The sequence below is a fragment of the Ictidomys tridecemlineatus genome, chromosome 3 (genome assembly GCF_052094955.1).
Source record: "Ictidomys tridecemlineatus isolate mIctTri1 chromosome 3, mIctTri1.hap1, whole genome shotgun sequence".
Lineage (NCBI taxonomy): Eukaryota > Metazoa > Chordata > Mammalia > Rodentia > Sciuridae > Ictidomys > Ictidomys tridecemlineatus.
This window is the reverse complement of record NC_135479.1, coordinates 171,251,767-171,276,674: the sequence shown is the minus strand read 5'-3', so window position 1 is coordinate 171,276,674 and position 24,908 is coordinate 171,251,767. Positions and strand designations below refer to the sequence as shown.

Sequence of the window (24,908 nt, the reverse complement as noted above, 5' to 3'; positions counted from 1 at the left end):
ACTATAGCTTTTGTTATTCCTTCTTAGGATTTTTTGCTTAATTTTTTTTTTTTTTGGTATTGGTAGACTAGTCTGTAAGACTTACTGAAATAAAAATAAAACTCATTAAAAATGACACATGGATTAAGATTTAACAAAGTATAAACTCCTTTTGTACTTTTTTTCTCATATAGTTCTTTTCTAGGAAAGATTTTATATGTTGTTACAATTAGTAGATGCAATAGTTTCTTCTTAGCATGATAAGTATTTTGTATGTTGTTATAGAATCTTTACAATTTTAATGGCTTTAAATATGCTATAATGCATATATATTATTTTGTTGTTGTTTGGAATAATTTCCTTTATCTGTTCACCAAAAGGGGATAGTTTAGTCAAAAGGGTATGATAATTTTATGTCTTAAAAAATAATATTGCAAATGAAAACTCATTTATTACCATGTATAAGTTATGTATCTGCTTGATTACCAAATTCCTTCTTTATAGGATAAAAATACACATAACTCTTACTTCCTTGTGTTCTTTTGATAATTAATAGAGTTAAACATTTCTATGAAGATTTTTTAACTTACTAATTTCAACTTCAACTGTTCATTATACTTTTTTTTTCATTTTACTATTATTTTCTACCAGTTTTAATGAGCTCTGTATGCATTATAATAGAATCTTTGGTACATAAAATTTTCACATTTGAATCTATTTCTAATTAGTATAATGAAATCATCATCTTTTTTTATAATAATGTAGTCTGACAATCTTTTTACCTACCTTATTTATACATATGGAGTTATATATTGCATGATATATATTGTTTCTCCAAATTTTAATCAGTTATTAAAAAATATCTCTTCCCTTTACACTTATGATGTAGCATTTATGATACATAGATGTATATGTTTGTATGCTTGTAGGTGTAACAAAAAATTTTTATTTTTATCATGGATTCCTCTCATTTTCTTTTTGCAATGATCTCCACTGATTCAATGATGCTTACAAATATTTGACAAAAGTGAATAATGCTAGGTCTTATTTTACCTGATGCCATAGTTTGGACCTCAGCTGACCCTCTAAGACCAAGATATAAAAGGGTTTGTTCCCAGCTCATTACACTATTAGGAAGTAGCAGAACCTTTAAGAGGTGAGGCCTATTTGGAGATAGTTAGGTCATTAGAGGAATGCCCTTGAGGAAGATATTGGGACCATGGCTCAGTTTCTCTCTTTGATTCCTCACTACCATAAAGTAAGCAGCTTCTCTGCCACTTGGTGCAGCTAGGACAGACTATATGCTGCCACAGGCCCAAAGGCTATGGAGCCAAGTAACCAGGGACTAAAATATCTGAAGCCATGAGCCAAAACATTTCCTATTCTTAAGTGGATTTATCTCTGTCACTGTTTTGTCACAGTGACTGAAAGCCAACACACCTGCCATAATCTTTCTTTAAAAAATCTTTTGAGAGATCCACAAATATTTTAGATTATTTATTTTTGAATAGAAGAATAGTATAATAGGGAAGTAGAGCAGCCCCCTTAAACAACCATTCTCCCTTTGAAGTAGCAGCAGTACCACTACAGAAAACTCCTAAGACAATTTCTGTTCTCAAATGTTAAAGGCTCACACTTAAATATCTGTCCATTATTCTAAGACTAGGTTATCTGATCACCAACCATCTATTTTGGAAATTAACTTATATGATGGAAGAGGTGGTCCAAACTCATTACCCAAAGCAGCTTCACCTTGTTTTTTATTGGCATATAACCAGAAAACACCCTCTGGAAATTTTTCATCCTCTTTTCTAGAGACTAAGAGAAGATAAAGGAGTGAGAAGAGGGAAATTAGAATTTTTAAGACAGAATTTAACTCAGAAAGATGCATGGCAAAAAGAGGGGAAATAATTAGGAAATAATGTTTCAGATTTGTCATGGTTGTTCTCTTGATTACTTCTCAGGCTTAAATGTATAGGAGCATTTCATACATGCTCCTTTGAGTTATGCTAATCTTTCTAACATCTCATGGCTGATACTAAACCATAATAGTATTGCCTGGCTTAAGAATTATAGATGTATTATTTACTTTTAAGTCACTTTATATGTAAGTGTGCCTTCTGAGCTATAAGAACATAATTAAAACAAGAAGTTAGGGCCAATTTTTGTGAATTTATTTATATTAGGCAATCATAGTTTGAAATGAGTTTTTTTGAAGTTGAAAGTTGCAGTTTTATTCACTAAATCGGCCAGGCTTGGAGTTTATATCAAATTATTCTTAAGCTTCACAATTCCATTTGTATATACCCAGGCTCAATATAAAAAATAATCCTTATTTGAAACTATTCATCATTTTTTCTGATCTAATTTTTGAATGCAAATTTAGAGGGGAGGATATCTTTTTTCTGAAAACTTTATTCCAAAACCGATTGGTGGGGGGCAACAAAAGTTCTGAATTATAAAAGATGCTGTAAAAATCAGCTGACAAATCCCACCACTTTCTTCCCTTTTCAAAATATATTCCTCAGGAAAATAAAAACATAATAGAGAAGTCCAGATACATATCAAATGTCTAGAAAAGCAAATGTTAGAGCAGATGTTGCTTAGTCAAAGAAATGTTTATTTTTATACATTTCTCTGATTAGTTTTCTCTTTAATGGCACGAAAATGAACACACACACACACACACACGAACATGCACACACAATCAATATCCAGGGTGTTCTAACTATTTGCTGTGATTGTGTGGTTTAATCCATTAGAAAACTAGCAGTACATATCCCTGCCCACACTCCACAGGAGGAATCACAATTTCACAGTTTGGTTCCCAGCACTGCTTTGCAGGGCTGCTATCATAATGAGTTTTTGGCTCTGGACATGCAGGCAGAAGTCTCGTACTTTGGCTTCTCAATGGGGAAGGAGAGAAACACTAGAGGAAACAGCAATTAGATCAATATATAATAATACAACAGCTATAGAATTGCTCCCTGTACTCATATCTATGTTACTGAAGTAGTGTGTTTCTTTCTTGTGCCCAAGTAATTTGTTTTCCAAGAAGAGTAGTACACATTTATACAAGCTGAGACGTAGGAAGCAAGCTGAGAAATGGAGGTATTGAGAATTATTTATTCAGAGCATTATTTAGTTGAGGTCTTTTTGTTTTGTTTTTAACAAGAAAAAAAGAAATGACTAAATCCAAGAATTTAATCAGCCATGAAACTTCGGATGCAAAAGATTTTTATGGGTAAGCTTTTATAAAAAATCTGTTACTAAGAAATATTATAAAAATAAACTAGTTTAAAGGACATAATCTCATCATATGGAGAGTTATAGGACATATTCAGATTATATTTTATGTACTTTGTAAAAAAATGCAAGGTTGTAAGTAACCACAAGCATCTAAAGGTCTTGTTGCAAGTATTGCTCCAGTGCTCTGGAGACTTATGACATCAGGCACCTCACTGGCATTTATTCCTACCAGAGATAATGTGATTGTTATGATTTGGATCTGGAATGTTCCCCCAAAACTCATGTAACTGTAAGCTGGTCTCTGACACAAGCAGTGTCAATAATGAAAGTCACTGAAAAGAGCAATCGGAGTGTAACATGCATGTGACACAGTTAATTATACATCCTAATACAACCTTCACTAAGTAACAAAACCTTTCTCTTTGATGTTTTCTTACATATTAAAAATACTTTCAAGTCTGGAGTTTATAGCGTTATCTTAGAATAAGGTTCCTAAACAAAATGTTGACAAAAAGGAAAAAAAAAAAAACTGAAAAGTTTTATGATGAGAGAACCCCATTTGCTTAATTCCACTCAAAAATTAAATTCAGGGTAAATCCTCCTTTTCTTAAACAAGGTGGTATGGCTTTCAAATTTTACACTTATTCCACCTTTGCCCACTGAGTGGTAGCAAGGTAGATTATGGGTTTGATGACATCTGCAAAGATCAGAATTAGTCTACATCAGTCATGGTCATTCTACTTTCTCTGCCAGTAATTTTTTTTAGAAATGGGCCTATAACCAAATTCTAACCTACGATATAGGAAGCTTCAGGAAGGGTCCAGAGAGTCTAGAAAGTGGCTACTGAGTATGAATGAGGAGCATGTAGTTCTAATGCATGCAATGGATGCCACTGCAACCATCTTGCTTCCATGGGAAAAGGAAGCTTAGGGACGACATGCCACAGGAGGCCAGGGAAAGAGACTAGTGATCAAAGAGCCAGAGGTGCCTGAACTTTCTTCTACATAAGCTACTAACATTGTATTTAGTATGGTGTGAGACTGCATTGTGCTTTTTTTTTTTTTTTTTTTTTTTTTTTTAATATTGTAATATCTACTATGCATTGCATTCAAAAAAAGAAATTAACTGAATTGTTTCTCCATTTTGATATTTGAATTTTATTAAAGTTGAATTTTTTTTAAAGAGAGAGGGAGAGAGGGAGAGAGAGAGAGAATATTTTAATATTTATTTTTTTTAGTTTTTGGTGGACACAATATCTTTGTTTGTATGTGGTGCTGAGGATCGAACCCAGGCCGCACGCATGCCAGGCGAGCGCGCTACCGCTTGAGCCACATCCCTAGCCTAAAGTTGAATTTTTATAAGACTCTGATAATAAAGTAAATAAGAATTGATTTATGCCATTATGTTTTAAAATTTTGTTTGCTTTTGTGTTAGCTGGGGATCAAACCTGTGGTCTTGTTTAATCTAAGCAGGGGTTCTACCATTGAGCTATATTCCCAGCCCAATCACCAATGTTTTGAAAATTATTTTGTTTATGTGCCAGGGTGAAATCAGTTTCTGTTGTGAACAGGTCATAGTTATAACCTATTAGGTTAATTTGCAAGTGCTTGATCTCCACTAGCTTCAGAAAGAAATACAGAATCCAAAGAGCAATGGATTGTGATGGTGTCAGACTTCACATGTACTTATAGAAGCCGTAACCTTTAGAGAATGGGGAGAGTTAGAGCTGCCTCAAGTATCAGACTTATATTGCTCAAAAGTGGGGCAGCAATTGTATAAACCTGAAGCAAAAGTTCTCCAAAGACTGTGTCTTTAAGAAAGGAGAGAGAATTAGGGGTACCCCTCAGTGATATAGCACTTGTCTAGCATGCTTAGGACTCTAGGTTGGATCTCCACCATCAGAAAACTAAACAAGGCCAGGAATGGTGGCACATGTCTATAATCCCAGAAACTCAGGAGGCTGAGGCAGGGGGATCTCAACTTCAAAGCCAGACTCAGCAGCTTGGCAAGGCCCTGAGCAACTTAGTGAGACTCTGTCTCAAAAAAAAAAAAAAGGGCTTAAGGTTAGAGCACCCCTGGTTTCAATCCTTGATACCCCAAAATAAAAGAGCATGAATAAATACATAAAAGAAAGGAGGGGGGAGTTTTCATAGAGAATTTAATTATTGCTTTCAATTTTTTTATTATTTGAGACATGAGAATACAAATATTAAGTGAATAGTAGATAAATCTCTCTTTGGGAAAGAAAAGAAAAATGTTTAAATTCAGGCAATTTTTTTTTTTGGCATGCCAGGCAGAATCCTGGTTTTCCTTGAAATTCTCCATTCCCTGTAGTATATAACTTGTGTAGTCTATTCCCCTTTAGTGTGAACAGAATGTTGTTACTGTCACTCCTGACAAGGTTGTTACATGACAAAAGTGGAAGAATCTTACTGATGGGATTAAGACTGCAGATCAGGTGACCTTGACTTAATCAGAATGAACATTCTTCAGGTGAGTTATTACTTGAGTCTGATGAGCCATTAGTAGAATCTGAGTCCTTCCTGATAATTAGAGAGACTTGGAGCAGCAGTGATGTTCTCTTGGCCCTGAAGAAGCAAAATGCCACCACATAGACAGGGCAAAGCAGAACAGCCAGCAATAGAACAGGGACTTCAGGTTTACAGCTGCAAAGAACTGAATTCTACCAGCAAACAATAAGCATAGAGGAAGAGCCGGAATCTCAGATGAGAACATACACCAGCCAACACATTGATTTCACTGTCAGGCCTGAGAAGATGACTCAGACACCCAGTGTCCAGACTCCTGGAACTGTGAGAGAATACATCTGTTTATGGTAAACCTCTACATCTATAGTGGTCTGTTTTATAGTAAAAGAAAACGAGAACATGTGACTAAAAAAAAAAATGAATTCATTTTCTTTTTTCTATAAAGAAAAATATTTCCTCTCCTTAAAGTTAACTATTTCACACAAGAGTGTTTTGATTCTACTGTGTCTTTAACCTCTTTCTATGATCTTGACTCTAGTGAATAGTTAACCAGGCCAGGCATCCTCTTCTCTAAGACAGTCCTGTGTCTATTTCTTGTCCTCCTTTACATGTCTCCTTAGCTTTATCTCAAAGAGTTGTTATCTATAATTGCTTTCTTGAATTCATCTTCTCTACTTCACTGCAGACTAGCTTGCTCCTACTAATCCACAGGAACATTATTGACATGTTTGCCCACAACATTCTTCTTTGAGTCCAACAAACATATTTTTTTGCTATCACTTTTGATTCCTCAGTAACATTAACACCTTCTCTTTGCAAACAACAATTTCTTTAGCTTTCATCACATTTTATTCTCATTTTCCTGTTTCTTCCATGACTGTTCTATTTTTATGAAATTTTGGTTATTCAAGGCTCTATCTTTGTCCCTTTTTTTTCCCTTGTAAATATTCTCCTAGAACAATGTCATCACCCTCTTTATTTCAGTTGCCATGTATATATGCTGAAAATCAATCTAAAAGCCAGACCTTTCTTCTTTGTTTCAAATCTGTATATCCAGTGGCCAATATAAAGTGGCCAATAGGCAACTTTAATTCAATATACATAAAGATTAATTTATTCTTTCTTTCCAGATTTCGTCTTTTCCTACACTCTCCATTTTAGTGAATTTCACCATTATCTCTCTACTTAGCCAATTAAAGGAGTCTGATATCACCTTATATTAACTTTCTGTTAGACTTTCCCCTTTCCTTTATCAGTCACATTTAATTATTCACCAAAATTTCCTCCTAGTATTATCTTATTTTTTGTCCACAGTTAATTACCTTAATTAACTGCCCATATTTCTCTATATTTTATATTGTCCTCAAAGCCTATCTCTCTTTTCAACCTAGTATTTGTTTCTGTTCATAACACCTGAAGTGATTTTATACTACATGCATCTTATTATGTCACTTTACTATTTGAAAATGCAATGACTCCTTTTCTTCTGAGTTAAATATCAAACTCTAATAGGCATACAGACCTTTCCCTATCTGCCTTTTCCCCATTGCCCTCCTCTTCTCACCTTTACAACCTCCTCTTTTACCCTATCCATGGTTCAGCACTCCAGTCATTAATAACCAGGATTCTTGCCTCCATGTCTCCTTCCTGCCTTCTCTTCTGCCTAGTAAATGCTTCCATTTATGCTTGTTTCTTTTATCGGTTGATATGTCTTCTCTGATACATCAAACTTGGCTTAGGTGCTGTCCTTCATCCATCCACTGTGTCTTGAGTTCCTAAACCAAGTGGAGTTGAATGACTTTTCTAGAAACTCTTATAGATAATAACTTCCTTCAGGGTGTGACTGCTTCCTTTCCAATGGTGATGCCTCTAGTTCTAAACACTGCTTGACAGTGCATAAACATTTTAGGAAGAAGTTATTATTAATACTTTTAAGTATTCTAATTACTGTACAATTTTACTTATTCCTATAAAATGGTCATTTCAGTGATAAAATCCTCATATATAAAATGATAATGTAGGGCCAGGGATATAGCTCAGTTAGTAGAGTGCTTGCTTCATATACACAAGGCCCTGGGTTCAATCCCTAGCAACACACACACGCGCGCGCACGCACACACACACACACACACACACACACACACACACACACACACACACACACCCAATGATAATGTAGATTACTATATATCTAGTACTGTCTCAGAACTGAAATTATATAACTAAATTTAGTCTAGACATTTTTGGGGAATATTGATCTCTTATATATTCTGTTTGTGTATCAGCTCAGTTCCTATTTTTTTGGTCTTATTTGTTAAAGCAAAATCAGAGAAGCAAGTTTAATACCATGTATATTTTTGGTTGATTTGTACATTGATAATTAAAAAGTACAAATCATTGAATAACTTAACCAATAAATGTAAAAATAACATCTATCATGATATTGCCTTATTTTAAATTTATTTATGTGCTTTACAATGAATCAATTCATATCTTTAAAAAAATACATGCATGCTTTCTAAAGAAGTAGACAATTGAAACGTTTATGTAGATGGTCAAAGCAAAGCAAGTGGCCACATGAGGAAAATTTTTAAAATCTGAATTGAAATAGAAAAAAATTATATATTTTACTTTGTAATTTTTCATAGTTTAAGAGAAAACAGTCTATTTTCTTAGTTAAATAAACTTGAAACTGTTGCAGCAGTTTTGAGTTTCCTTTACCACATCTCCTGCTAATTTCTCTACTAAATTGCTCATCTCTGTAGTTTCTATCTCAATAGTTTGCAATTCTTCAATACCTATCTGATTCCTCATTGTTTATTTCTGTCAAGTCAGTCCTTCATAATAACTTCTCATAAGTCTTCTCATGCCATTCATATTAGAGATTATTTATGCCATTTCTGTACTGTAATACACTGAAAGATTTTTCCATGGTCAAATCAATAAAAAAAATCCTCTGCTTGCTAAAATGCCACTATAATATCCACCCCAACACTTCATTGGCAACATCTCAATTTTTTCCTTATGTGGACCCAAAGAAGTCAAACCCAAACAAATTCTCTGCATTTCAAATTTTGTGTTTCTATTATATTTTCTTCAATATCTTGGTTTCTTAATTCATCCTTACAAAATCTTACACAAGCATCAGGGTTCCATCTATAAAGCATCTACTTCAGGAAGCAGTTCTCAATGTTTCAAATCTGATGAAGTCACTCCTCTGAGCCACATTAACATTCTCTACTGTCTTTCATCAACTATAACCTGATTATTAATATATATGTTTGTGGGCTTATATTATTAACAACACTATCCCCATCTCCAAGCACTATTTGATGATCATTTTGTGAGTAGTTTCTTATTTATAATTCCATCCTCAACCATGCCTAATTTTGTATCTTATAATTGGATTCACTATTTTTTTTGTAGAAATGGAATTGGATTTTCATTTATTGACATACATTAAAAAAATAGTCCATTTATAAAATGGATTAAAAAGTTGAAATACACAGAAGTTAAAAAGCTATTTAGTTGGTACCAAATATACTAAGAAGATTTGCTGTTCAACTATTTAATTTCCTGAAGTTGCTATAGTCAGATACATTTTTTCTTTTTCTTTTAACCTTTTTCTTCCTTTTGTTTTTGCTGTACATATCTTCATGGAGACTGAGCAATGACTATTTCTCTTTCCTGATGTCGAAGAATTTTTCCTCTATTAGATTTTCCCTAGGGTTAGGCAGAGTAATTTAGAATAAACTAAACTTGACTTGAATCCTAACCCATTTCTGAAAATGTCAAAGTTTTAAATTGTGTACCTCTGTACAGGATTTGTAAAAACTTGACTTACTTCCAGATTCTGCTTTGAGCAACAAAACATACCATGTTTAAAATTGAGTTCATTTGAAGAACACAAACTAATGTCTGAAAGAAATGCCACTCAGAATATAATTTCCTCTCAGAAATATCTCAATATACTCAATATGCCTATCTACAAAGCAGCAAACTTCTAAGCTGTGCAAGTGAATGAAATTGATATTAGCTGCCCCTTCTTTTTGGGAAGAGGGTGCCATATGAATGGAGGGTAAATGCTATGTGAGGTTCATCTTTACATACTTGTGGGGTATTTTCAGCAGCTGTTCTTTCAGAAAGTAATTTCATTTATGGATTTCTTTTTTGAGAGATGTTTTTATAAAATAGTAACCAGGATACATTTAATTTTTACATTTTTAGGAGGAAACTGCTCAATTTGGGGCATGTACATTCCTGTTGAAATGTTCCTGCTGAAAGCTGCATGCAGATCTTTTGAGAGGTCACCAGCTTTAGACTATTTTTAAATTTTCATGACAGCTTTTACACTCTCCTGAGCATGCAGGATCTAAGTTTCTACTGAAGCATGTAATTACCAGAGATGACTTAACACCTGCCATGTGGTGCCACGTAATGGCAAATGGAAGCAATGTCAAAATGGAAGATTGGCAAGCTGGAGATGGTCAAGTGAGATAACTCAGAGATTCACATATTATGGCAGAAAAGAATTTTATGTACAAGAAATGAAAACATTTCTCTTCAAGGTGCTCTGCACCAGAGAAACTAAAGGGCTGTTTTTTGTTTGGAATGAAGATGTGGCTTCGTTGATGATTTGAACATCCTACTCTTTCAAAATTGTTTCTCGCCTAATTTGTCATTTTATTTGCTGTTTCCACTGTGTGGTTGGCTCCTTTGCATTAGGGCATCTTCTGTATCGAGCAATTCACAAAGTGAGCAGCTGTGAACAGTTGAAAATGAATCTGCAGTTGAGCTTTGGGATGTACGGTGATCACCTGCAGAGATTATTAAAGCTGAGGATTCCTGGGTTTAGCCCTCACAGATTCAGACTCAGTAGGTCAGGAATGAAGCCTAGCAATCCACATTTTTCTGAAACACTGAGTCCTTGGACTTGACTGGACTGGAAAGACACTGCTCTAACTTCACAAAAGCTATCTTTTAGCCTCGTTCTACTCCAAGTGTAAACTGTTGGCCAGCAGGATGTTAGTGTCTCCTGGGAGCAAGATAGAATGCAAAATCACAATACCAACCTATCTATTGAGTCAGAATTTGCATTTTGACAAGATCCTAGGATGATTAATATAGCAAACACATTGGATTTAGTTATGTCCTCATAGTTCATTAGATTCACTGTCACTGTGAAGACAGAAGGGAGAGTAGAGCACGGGTGGGGAAAGTTTGGGTGGAAGTGTGTGCATTAGTTGGGAAGGTGGTGAAAGACTTCAGGCACTTTGGTGACCTCATTAGGGCAAGCAGGACCAGATTTTATAATGATTCCAGGGGCACTTTAGCTCAGTTTTAAAAAGTGTTAAGCTGTTTTGCTTTTCATTTGTTTAAAAATGTTCTTATGTAACCGGGTGTATTGGTGCACACCTGTAATCCCAGCAGCTTGGGAGGCTGAGGCAGGAGAATCACAAGTTCAAAGCCAAACTCAGTAATTTATCAAGGCACTTGGAAACTCAGTGAGACCCTGTATCTAAATAAAATACAAAATAGGGCTGGGGTTGTGGCTCAGTGGTTGAATGCCCTTGAGTTCAATCCCTAGTGCCCCTAACAAAGACTCTCATGTAATAATAACTCATTCACACTTTAGATTTTTCATAAAGTCATTTTGATACACTATTGTTTTGGTTGATTCATTATGTATTAAATTTGATGGTTAGAACAGATAGAAAGTTGAGGGTTCACTTTCTGAGCTCTCCTTGTTATGAAAATGTGTGCAGATTGGCACAGTTATAGGTGTTGGATAATTCAAGGAGAAAATATCTTATATTCCTCAGGTAGTCATGATCTTTAAGCCTTGCTACAGATGCATTCTGCCTGAGCCAAATAATCTCAATTAGCACTGAAGTTTCAAGCAAAACATACCAACTATATTCTCTGAATGAGTCCTAAATCTAGTGAAATGAGTTCAGCTATTTTAAGCATCGTAGAATAAATTCTATGATAATAAATTAAATCACATAACCTAATGAATATATTACTTGTCACTTAGCAAGATAACTGTTACAAGCTAAATACTCAAAGCTGTGTATTTAATTCATAAAAGCCATTGATTGCATTAGAAATACATAAAGTTATCCTGTAATGTCACTATCACCCAGAGTTCTGTCTCATTAATTCTAAAGAGACACTGCAAGTTTTATGGTAATTTTGACAAATTAAATTTCTTAGTGTTTTAATTTGGATTTTGTAATCTTTCTTGCAAAATAGTTACTTAATCTTACAAATGCTAGTTTTGTAATAATTAATTAATATTTAATTCTCATATAATCAATAAGATTAAAATCTCCAAATAAAGTTTTATTTTATTTTAATTAAAAAATGTTAGAGTAGTATCAGTGAGAATTTTTCCCATAGGATATTGAACTTGGTCATTCTTCCTAAGTGAGTAAGCAAATAATCTCCTTTCATAGTCAACAAAAAAATCTAGGTTGCCAAAAACTGCTTTGAATTTCCTCTTCTTCTTCTTCTTTTTTTTTTTTTCATAAAGCATAATCCAAGTCACATACTTTCTCCTCTAGGGATACTAAATAGAAAAATCATTTGGTGTATGACATTATAATTGATGAGTAAAAAATTAAAATATGTCAAAACTAAGGGGTTGCATTGCACCTATCTAAACAATATTCTTGTCCCACAATTAGAAGTGGAAAGAATCATACATATTTATCTAGTTATGATATATCACTCTTTCCTAAATTTTTCCATAATGAGAAGAATCACTCTGGGTACTTATTAAAAATACCACTTCCCATGGCTTTCTCTGTAAGTTATGAGTGGAGGAATCTAGGCATTTGTACTTTTAAGAACTTAAATAATTTAAATCAGCAGAGATGGATGGGATACATTGTTATAATATTAAGATCCAGAAAATGAAAATTCAGACTCATTTGTGACTAAATCAGAATATATCAGTGCTCTTAACAATGGCTGTATGTTAGAAATCCTCATTTAAAAATTCTAATGGCCATGGCACACCTAGAGCAATTAAATCGTAATCTCTGAAGTGGGACACAAGTGTCAGAATAATGGGGGAACTACCTCAAGGAAGATTGCAACAGCCATACCAAGTGTTTCAGAGCAGATTTGAAAGTGAAAGACCAAGAAGATAAACATATGAGAGAGAAAAAAAGCACAATTTTCAAAGTAATGAAGTTATAATAAGGTTATTGCACATTCAATGAAAGGACATAGTTAAGAAATTTATTGAATTTGAATCAAAGGCAGTAGAGAATGGGATTGTACCTCAGTGGCAGAACATTTGCCAGTCATACAGGAGGCCCTAAATACAATTTCCAGCACCACGCCACACACACACAAAAAAAATCAAAGGCAGTGATTTTAAAACTTATCATAATGATATTTAGAGGTGGTTAAAACAAATTGGCTCCACCCCTAGAGTTTAGAGTTTCCAATCCATAAATCTAAAGTAAAGACCAAGATCTGAGTTTCAAATAGGTTCCAGATAGAGTTGATGCTTTTAACTCAGAGAACATACTTTGAGAAAGAATATTATAAGGAAGGTACAGTAAAGATGAGATATAGGACTGGGAAAGATGTTTTCTATAACATCTCCTGCATAAAATTGCAAAACTTAGGTAATTTTTATAGAATTCTTACCACATTCAGCGGCCTCTTCCAAGCATATGTTGTATATATATATATATATTTATATATATATATATATATAATATATATATATATATATATATATATATATATTTGTGTGTGTGTGTGTGTGTGTAGTCAGTTAATCCTTATAATAATCCTATATGACAGATAAGGTACCATTATTTTTGTTTTACTCTGTGGAAATTAAGGCATAGGAAGTTTAAGTTACTTTTTCCAGGAAATGCAGTTAATTGTAGAGCTAGAACAGGGATGCAGGTGGTCTGGCTCTAAGGTCCAGGCAATTATCTACTATTATGCTGAAGGAGATGGAGATGGATAAAATCCACTCACACTATAGTTGATTTTAGTAGACTTAGAACATACTTGTCTTTTCTGATTCACACTCTCTGTGGGGAAAATATAAAAAAATATGTTAAAGAAATAATTATCTGTACCAGAAATGAAAGTAAAAATAAAAGGAAGACAAACCCAGAAGCAACAACAACAAAATATATATAGATAGATATAATCTATATAGACATAATTTATATCTTTAGATATCTATATCTAGATGTATAGTTATGAAGATGAGGAACAGTTTATTTAAGGAGTTTAAGATTTTGTATTTCAGTTGTGCCTAAAAGAGTGTGGAAAGAGTAAAGGTAAATAAACCACCAGGGACATATCTCATGATTACAGAACAAGATGTAGCATCAGGGAGTGCTATTTCAGAACTGAAACTTGCATATGTTGAGGAATGACCATACCTGGTGGGTTAGTAGCTTTCATTAGGCCAGTGAAAGAATATGCTTTGGAAACACCTATTGTAGTTTCAATTCATTAATCTGTAATGATAAGTTTTAGTTAGAAAAAAATCCAGCTTTTATTTAATTTTTCATTTAACCATGAAATATTTATCTACTACATGGTAGGCATTTAGGCAACTAACGATTTGGCGGTGAACAAATAAGAAAAATGTTCTTATTGCAATGATGCTTTTGTTCTATTGAGGGGAGTGATAACATGTAAGTATAACAAGTTAGATACTGATATGACATTTTTAGAGGAAAATAAAGCAGTATACTTGGGATGGAGGGTCATCATGGTAATAGTGGGATACTGAAGGTCTGTGGAAATGTGGATGTGAAGGTGATTTGCTCATGTAGAATGGTCAGGGAAAGTTTTCTCTGATAAGTTAATTGAACAAAAATTTGAAAGAAATGAAACAAGAGAGAAAAGGGTAATAAGAGGACTTAGACTCTAGAACAAGCTACCTGATTGCATGAAATGAAACACATGTACCCTTGTCATGCATGGACAGGCTCTTCAAGTCTCTTGCACCTGAAGAGATCCATGTCAACAGGAAAGAAATCACCTAAACATGAATGTAGTCACAAGGCCAACCTCCCCTAAAGCTGGCAAGTAGACTACATGTGTTTCTTGCTGGTGTAACTCTTATGTGCCACAAATATGTGTTAATCAGGACATTGATCTATCTGTATCTCTGTGTGTGTGTGTGTGTGTGTGTGTTTGTGTGTATAAAATTTCAGGCTTTGCTTATCTCATAAGAGAAGGTATTGAAGATTTGAACCACTAAAATCAGCTCTTTTTTTTGTATTTTTTGTTGGTTCTTTTTAATTATACATGATAGTAGAGTCTATTTTGATACAATTATAGATATGCAAAATATATCATGTTCTAATTAGTGTTGTAATCTTGGGGATATACATGATGGTGGGATTCATTGTGGTGTATTCATATATGTACAAAGGAAAGTTATGTTAGATTTCACTGTATTTCCTATTCCTATCTCTCTCTTCTACCTGCCCCTCTTTGTGTAATTCTCTGAACTTTTTTTTCTCCCCACTCCTCTTTATTGTGGGTTAGCTTCTACATATCAGTGAAAACATTTGACCTTCGATTTCTTGGGATTGGCTTATTTCACTTAACATGATATTTTCCATATCTATTCATTTACTCGTAAATGTCATAAAGTCATTCTTCTTTATAGCTGAGTAATGTTCCATTTTGTATATATACCCCAATTTCTTTATCCATTCATCCATTGGTGGGCATTTAGGTTGGCTCCATAGCTTAGCTATTGTGAATTGTGCGGCTATAAACATAGATGTGGCTTCATCTTTCTAGTATGCTGAATTTAAATTCTTTCTGTATACTGAGGAGTGGGATAACTGGGTCAAATGGTGGTTCCATTCTTAGTTTTTTTGAGGAATCTCCATACTGCTTTCCAGAGTGCTTGCACTAATTTATAATCTCACCAACAATGTACGAGTATACACTTTTCCCCACATCCTCACCAGCATTTATTGTTACTCGTATTCTTAATAATTGCCATTTTGATTGGAATAAGATAAAGTCACAGTGTAGTTTTACATTTCCTTTCTTTAATTGCCAATGATGTTGAACATTTGTTTCATATATTTGTTGACTGTTCATATTCTTTTGAAAGTATCTGTTTAGTTCCTTTGCTTATTTATTGATTGGGTTATTAGTTTTATTTTAGTCTTGCTAGGATGTTATTTATTAAAAATAGATTGTCTATCCCTCCCCTCAACCCTGCTAGCAAAAGGGCCTTGCCCAACATTTTTTCCCAAATGATGATATAACAGGTTTGAGGACTCAGACGTCACATATGACTTAAATTAAGGGCTCGAGCTCTTCTGAGACTCTAAGGGCAGCAGGCCTAAGGCAGGAGTGGAACAGGATATGGCATCCACAAACCCTAGTGCACACAACAGCGGCCACTGGGTGCACTAGAGTCCATTTTTTCCAGGCCTCAGGGCACTGGGACAAGTCCAAGATGAGACCCAGCAGCCACTGAGCATCCTCCTGAACATCACCAGGAAGCTGTATACTTAAGGGCCTGGGAAGGGACAGTCAGCATGGCCTTCCCACATGTGGGAACCAGGCTGAGAAGCTGGCCACAGTGAAATCCAAACCTATGGGAAAGGAGGGACAGGAAGGAGGCTGAGAGAGATGTACCCCTGGTGGTGCCAGAGGCGGCCCAGCCACCACGCTGGAAGCAGAACTGTGTGGGAGTCACTGGGTCTTCAGTCAGTAGGGCCCACAGGGGGGCACAGTCAGGCCTACAGACTTCATCACAGCCCACCTGTGCGTTTGTTGGGGCCCCGATTGTTTCTAATCGTCCAGGCTGCCACCCAGAGATGGCTCAGGAAGTCAGGTACCTCCTCACAGGCGGCCACTGAGACCCAAGTTTTTCTTCACTATTTCTTCCGCTTCAGTTTCATATCTGTTTTTGTTCTTTAGATCTCTGTTTTTCTTCAACTTCTTGTTCTGTTTAGGTTTTGTTTGGTTTCCAACTTCCTTTTCTTGTCACTCTTCAGGTTGACTATCGAGGCATTCTGCCCAGCTTTGTTCAAAACTTCATTCCACTCTTCATCATCCCCACGGATTATGTACTGAGAGAGGTCCATGTTCTTCAGCTTCCGCACTTCTTTCTTGTGTTTCTCCTGGAATTCCTTTGCTGCTACATCCAAGTCATCATTCAGGATCTTCATCGTGGGCTCCATGACCACATCCTTCACTGCCACCATCTGCTCTTCAATGGCCTTTTCCTGCACCTCATTAAACAGCTTCACCACTTTGCAGATGATCTGGTTGAAAAGTCCCATTAATTGGCCCGAGTGCAGCTCAATCTTCTTTTCCAGCTAGTCCACAGACTTATGCTGTAGGCCAATCCCCAAGAGGAGAGCTGACTGGGCAGCAGACAGGGCCAGGTCCCCCAGTTGGTTCAGGAAATACAAGCGGGAGATGGCCAGGATCAGGTCCATGATGAGGTGATAGTCAACCATGTTCCATGAATACATCTCTAGTCGCTTCAGGTCATAGGGGAGGAAGAGTGCCTCCAGCTCCCCCCGGCCTAGGGCAGGTTGGGCTGGCTTCCCCATCTTCCTGTTCTGAATGATGTTCAGAGCCAGGGAAGGAGAGAAGGTGCTGAACTGGTAGGACAGGGCAAGGAATTGCCTTCAGAAATCTTTCCAAAAGGTTGACAGCCAGGTTCCCGATCAGCCTTGTCCTCGTCAGTCAAAGTCTTCAGCATGATGCAAGAGTGTTCTCCAGTCAGGTCATTCAGGGTCTGTCTCAAATAGATGGGAACAAATCCAGCTCGTTTCCAAAACTTGAGGAGCCTAGGGGTCAGGCCATAGGACACACCCAGGTAATCCAGGCGCTCAGCGGTCCTCTCCTTCAGTTTGAGGAGTAAGGGAGGCAGGTCCTTCCGGGGAGTGATAACTTCCTCCAACAAGCTGACAGCCTCACTGTTTTTTTTTTTTTTTTAAAGAAAGAGTGAGAGAGGAGAAGAGAGAGAGAATTTTTTTTTTTAATATTTATTTTTTAGTTCTCGGTGGACACAACATCTTTGTTGGTATGTGGTGCTGAGGCTCGAACCCGGGCAGCACGCATGCCAGACGAGCGCGCTACCGCTTGAGCCACATCCCCAGCCCTGACAGCCTCACTGTTTACGGTGTGGACTTCTTGGGATGTCTCGATGACTTTTTCCTCCAGACAAGGGAACCTGCCTTCGTGGTACATCTGCAGCAGCTGCAGAGCTCGGCTGCCATAGCCCATCCCTTGATAATCTGGGTGAACAGCAATATGAACGACCTTTCCACCAGAAAGGCCACCAAAGTCTGGATCTTGTAACTGTTCTGACACTGTTCATGGAATCAGGTCCCCTGAAGCCTTCTTGCCTCGAGACAGGCTATTCAAGATGGACTGACGACAAATCTCCCCCTCAAGGCACACCTGGACAACAGCAAGCACTTCAGGACGGGCATTCTGGGTGGGGGGCACGGGAGGCAGGAGGCAGAAGGCAGAAGAGGAGATGAGCTGGCGCATCAGAGAGCACCTGGAGATCATTGGGAGAGTTCTTGTAATGTGAAGCCACCTAGAGGGCCATAAGCCACTGGAGGAAAACTTCAGAGGCCTTGTGATAGCAGAAGAGGGTATCCCTGTTAACATAGTACTGCTCACAGGCTTCAGGTAAGGGGCAGCCAGAGACCATGTCGAGGCAATCCAGGCACAGCAAATCATTCAGCCACTTTCCCACAGCGTCCCCGGGGTGTATCGGATTGACTCCTGGAGGGAAACCTTGTGCAGTGTTCGTGCTGATGCCAGTCTGGCTGTCATCGTGGTCTTGTTCTCGGCGGTGGTGTTGACCTGGCTCTGGAAACTCTGCTGACGGAGCTGTTGAATTAACTTGAGGGACAGTGACTGGCCAGTGCCCTCATAGCCATTGATGGTGGATGCCATGAAAACAAGGTAGGGCCCGAGCAGGCTCTTCACCAGGGGCAACGGGATGGCGGCAGCTTCATCTATCACAACCAGCTCAGCCTGGCCCAGTTTCACAGTATCTGCAGGGTGTATGTACTAAATGGTCTGCCTGTGTTCCTGGAAGACATTCACTCTGATCACTGCTTTATTGAACTCAGGGTTTAGAGACTGAATAATCTCATAATCCAGATGTTCCTGATACTGCAGAGCATCAAATCCTTTAAATACAAATTTAAACAGTGTGTGGAGATTATCAGGGCTTGGAGAGGTAACAAAAATATTGGAGTACCCAAATGCTACCACCCCAGCAAAAGCCAATCCCAGGGCTTCAGATTTTCCCCGCCCACAGGTGGCAGTGAAGGCAAAAGTACTCCTCAGGATCTTCTCCGAGATCCTCTCGATGAATTTCAAGATGGCTTTGGCCTGGTCTAGGGTTTTGCAGCGGTCCACCAACACACTCACAGGCTAGGTGTCCTGCAAGCTCTCTTTCAACTCCTGCAGCTCCAGAGCAGAAGGACTGATTCTCATCTGGAGCCTTTGGAGGTAAGGCCTCGATGCTGGCAATGTGGGAGGAGATGGGCAGGATGTTGAGCTGGTCATTCATGACAAGGAACTTTTTACAAGATGCCAGAGAGAAGATAAACCTCTCATTAAATTGTCCCACGATATCCTGATGGGCCTCAGTCCTGTACCTGGAATGCACATCCATGTCATCATGTACAACTGCTTGAGTGAGTTCATGGTTCAGAGCAGGATAATCGCTAGTCCGCCACCTTCCACTGTTTCTACAGTCCTGGCCAACAAGTTTGGAGTTAAGACTTCAAAATCCTGGAGGACACACATGCCGAAGGTATTGCCCAAGATCTTGTGGGTCTCATTGTAGTGGCAATAGCGAATGTTTGTGGCCACTGCAAAGAGCTCAAAGGGGTCATCTTGCTTTATGTTCAAGGTCCCATTCTTAATTTTCTTCTGCAGCTGTCGAATTCTCTTCTTCCGGTGACTGCTAAATCCCAATTCTTTCTTATAGCACCACAGCACTGAAGGCCGAGCCTTCACAGTTGCTTTGGACAACATGTGATGGAGGATTACCACCTGATCTTTTCCATGATCCCCAAGTACAACAAAGAGAGACCTTTGTTGTAGAGCTACCCCATTCTCAATGAGAATCTGGATTCAATTATCCACCTTCTTCCCATGCATGGTGAAAAACTATCAGAGCACTGGAGAATCCTGGATCAGAGAGCTTCCATTCAAAGCCTAGGCTGCGCCGGGAGCCCAGCGTGAAGCTGAAGCACGTGGGGAAACGGAACAACTCCCGGGTTGTTACTTTTTAGGTCTTAAGTTTTTTGACTTCTTTGTATATCCTGGAAATTAACACCCTATCTGAGGTGTGGGTGGCAAAGATTTTCTCTCATTCTATAGGCTCTCTCTTCAGGCTCTTGATTGTTTCCTTTGCTATAATAAGCTTTGTAGTTTGATGCCATCCCATTTATTAATTTTTGATTTTCTTTCTTGTGCTTTTGGAGTCTTGTTAAGGAAGTTGCTGAGAGTCATAGCCAAGTAGGAATGATGCATGGCGATTTCCTTGTCAGCCTACTCCATGTTGCTTAGAGGGAGGACTCTCCATTGTGGAAATGGGCTTGCCTTGGACCCAGGTCATTTGCAGTGACATTGCATGAATGTTTGAGAAAGGTGACCCTGCTCAAGGACCAGGGCGGATCCGGGTTTAGGGTGGATCCGGGTTTAAGGTGTATCCTGCTGGGAATAGGGCGTATCCTGCTGCCTCCAGGCGCCTGCTCCTTGAGTTCCCGTTGGGTTCTCGCCGATTCAGAGAGTATTTGGGATGCAGAGCCTGGTGGAGGTGTGGAATTTTCCCCAGAACGTGCGTGTAGAGTGCCGGTGAGAGTTCAGGAGTAAAGAATTGCTGTTTGAATCTACAAGGCTGTGAGTGGCTCGTGATTTTTGTGCCCAGCCAGACTGTGGCAGGAAGTCACTTCCCAAGCCAACATGTTGAAGAGTTGGGCCTATGAAAAAAGCCAAGCAGGAGGCATCACAAGACCAGACTTTAAATTATATTACAAAGCTATAGTAACAAAAACAGCACAGTGTTGTCACCAAAGCAGGCATGAAGACCAATGGAATGGAATAGAAGATACAGAGTCTAACTCACATAAATACAGTTATCTCATAGTAGAGAAAGGCACCAAAAACATACATTGAGAAAAAATAGCCTCTTCAACAAATGGTACTGAGGAAACTGGAAGTCATTGTGTATTAGAATGAAATTTAACCTCTATCTCTCACCTTGTACAAAATTCAACTCAAAGACCTAGGTAGTAGACCAAAATCAGCTTATTTATTTATATCAACAAACACATTTAATTGCTGCTAATGCTAATGTCCAAGGGGGAAAAAAGAGGTTTGTGTGTGTTTGTGTGTGTGTGTGTGTGTGTGTGTGTATGTGTTTGTGATTACATGAACATATCACTTTATTTATGACTCTGATCTGTATTCTTACTGAAAATTGGAATGGGAAATTAAAATATTTCATATTAAAACATGCATAGGCAAAAAGTTTTGAAAGGCTGATTCAGTCAATTCAATATATTGATATGGTATATGGTGAAGTAGAAATACAAATAGTTTTCTTTAGTTTTGTCTGATCTGCTTGTCTCGAACCAGGATGAAATTTGCACATGCCAGTAGAGGAAGACACCATTGCACAAGACAGACTATGAAAGCTGTTAACTTTGGGTACACTGCTTAAATTACATTGGAGGTGGACTTTAGTTTCATACTGTGAAAGCAAATTAGGACTAAGTGTAAGGGCATTTCCTTGAGTACACTGTAAATATAAATCTGTAGTCTTTTTCCTAAACAATTCTATGACATGTGGAAATGCAGAAAATGAGAGACATTGAAAAGTCTGATGGTACTTCTTGTTTTAGGGGTAAGCACAAGATTAAAGGAGGGAACACTATCATGAATGGGAGGAAATGGCTACAAGAAGCTACTATAAGAAAAGGTGAAGATGCAGTTCATGAGAGGGTATCAAGGAACTGATGCAATTATACCATTCATAAAATATTACTTTTAGCTCTCTCTCATATCTCAAAATGACTAATGACTAAGTTTGGGAGAAGCTCTTTAAACATTTTTGGGCAAAGAAGTGATTTGGATGCTTGCTGATTTGAGTTCTCTCTAAAACTTTGCTTCATAATTTGCGTTAAAGAAATGGTGTGATTCTGTTGAGTCAACTAACTGGAAACTATTTGGAGCTACAGTTTGGCTCATTTTGTAGTCTTTATTTACCATTCCCTCCAGCCCCAGATTCCCTCAGAGAAATACTACAATGATTTTAAAGGTAAAATACTACTCAAATCTAAACTTACTACAAATGATGAAAATCATAAAGATTAAATTCTCTGACTACAATGGAATTAAGTTAGAAATGAATAAAAATTTTAAATAACTAGAAAGACCTCAAATATTTGGAAATTAAAATTTCCAATGTCAACAACATGTGCGATGGCTTGTTCACCATTGGTACCCACGTGCCAGGAGTTCTAAGGAATTCTAGGAGTGTTCCATAACCAGGAGAGGCTATGGTAGGAGATCCATTATCATAACTAAAACAGGCTGCTAACTCCCACTTCTGGCTGAGTTTGAGTAACGGTGCCACAGTTTTCTTCCTCCATAAACAACTAGAAAACCAAACATAATATATGAAAAAGGTATTTTCAGACATGGGACAGATGGCAGCACAGTACTGTGAATAAAAAAAAAAGGAAGAAGAAGAAACATAAGCAAGCAAGATGAAATATTTGTCTTTGTGCCTGAAGGTACTTTCTGGAAAGTGCTCATTGTGTGTCGTCGTGGGATGGTTTAAGAGGTCAGTCAGGAGAGAAATTGTTAGACCCAAGTAGAATATAGTATGCTTGTTGAGTTGCATTGTATATCTTGTGATGAATCTTGTTCATCAAAAAATATTGGGACATTGGGATGGGGATGTGGCTCAAGCGGTAGCGCGCTCCGCTGGCATGTGTGCAGCCTGAGTTCGATCCTCAGCACCACATACAAAGATGTTGTGTCTGCCGGAAACTAAAAAAAATAAATAAAGTCTCTCTCTCACTCTCTCTCTCTCTTTAAAAAAAATATTGGGACATAATGGAGCTAAGAAATAAAAAGAGGATTGATTTTTTTAAAAAAAAATATTTCATAGGTGGTTATTTTACATTCTGTATCTTACATTTACAAACTTTGATGTCACTGGGGAAAATCTAAAGGTATTGTTTGCTGTATTTGCTTATTTAACTTTTAAATTATTATTTTGTTTATTTTTATTATTGTATTATTGTAGTTATACATAATTTTGCTTTTGTTTCTACTGATTTACTCATGATGGTCTTCATTATATGTTTGATGTGTTTTGATTTTGAACTGTACCTCACATGTAGAAATTTAAAGTTTAGATTGAAGGTGTATTTCCAATGAGGTTTTCTACTTTTTTTCCTGCTGGGCAGAGTGTAAAAAGACCCTGCGACTATTTAATTGTTTTTAGTTTGACATTTTTATAATTGGGTGATAGTAAACTCCAGAGGATATTTTATCATTAATATTTTTATTGTCATCATCACTGCCCTAATCATCAATATCAACATTTCTTACTCAGAGCCCTAGAAAGTATCTATAAATTACCACTTTTTTTTTCATTGCTCCTGGATGGAATTTTCTAATCTTTCAATACATGGAGTCAAGTTCCAGAGCTCCATTTTATATACTCTCAAGAACTAGACCTCTAATCCCCACAGGGTTCCTAATCTTCACATTCCCCAGACAACTTTGTCATAATTTGGGAGTGTCCATCTACCTGACTCCCTTGTTTATATCTCAGATGCTTCTGAACATAAATGTGAAATACCTGTGTAAGTTATTAGGTATCCTAATAATTGCTTTTGTAAAAAATGTTTGTATGTCATACATACACATTTCACATAATCTCAGATGGAACGTGCTCTGTAGACAATTTCTAGATTCCTTGTGGCCATGCTTTTAGGTCTTCTTTTGTTTGATAATTTGACATATAAGGGAGGCGTTTTGATTAAAATCAATTTCAGAATGAAATTTCAGTACAATAATTACGATTTCAAAGTGGCATTGTATCAATTATATTAGTTCCTTAATGTGTAAATGGGATCTTGTGTGTATGCTGGGATGGGAGAAACATGAATAATGATGAGAGGTTTTCTACTTCTGGAAGTGGCATTGTTAGCAATAAGCAAAATATACCTTGGTTGCCTTGCTAATTACGTGGTGTTATTTCCTGCTGTAGATAAATTGATGGTTTGAAAGAATAGTAATCAAGGAGAAGTATTGTGGTTTCTTTATCCATTTTCCTCTATTGATGTCTTTTTGAACGTTTTGCTTTACCACTGCATATTTGGGATTATATAGAAATGAAGTAAGATTTATATAAACATACAAAGTCAAAAGCAAAATATTATAACTAAATCAAATAGGTCTAATAAAATATTTAGGAGTGTGTATTACATATTTGAATCAACTGCAGGTATTTTCTGAATTAAGCTCTCAATGGCTTTATCAATATAAAGACTAACTGCCATTAATTAGAGCAGCATTTCAAAATGTCTTAAATTTTAAAAAGGGGGTTTAATGATTAATGAATTAGAAATTTCTTGGGTTAGACTGTGAAACAGGTTTCTTTATAGAATAACTTTTCAAAAACTTTAAAATGCAAATAAATGACTGTAAATCTTTCAAAAAATGTGTACCAAAAAGCATTTTGTTCTCTTATTTCAACATGTAATGTTTTTCTCTTGGTGCTTTTTTGGCTCCCTTTGTATCACTTTTGTTTCTATTTAAATGTGAAATAAATTCTCTCTATATATACATGCCATGAATATTTATTTTTCTTCACTGAACACTTAAAAATTTGAATAATTGGTGGTTAAAATGGAAATTATGTACACAGTGTAAAGGGAGACCAAGTTAATTTTTCTATATAATTTTGTATTTTTTAAGCTGGTGCAATATATTTATACATAAAAGTTGAATTCATTATGATATATTCATATATGCATATAACATAGTATGTTCATTTCATTCTGAAGTTTCTCCTTTTTTCTTTCCTCTTCCTTTACTTCACTATTTACTCTTCTAGTTTCCTGAAATATTCCTTTGTTCTCTCTCTTTATATACATT

General features: G+C 36.8%; 1 pseudogene; it reads right to left on the bottom strand.

Annotated features, from left to right (window-relative positions):
- Positions 1-16,508: 16,508 nt before the first annotated feature.
- On the bottom strand, positions 16,509-19,886 carry LOC101967696 (RNA cytidine acetyltransferase-like; annotated as a pseudogene).
- Positions 19,887-24,908: the final 5,022 nt, after the last annotated feature.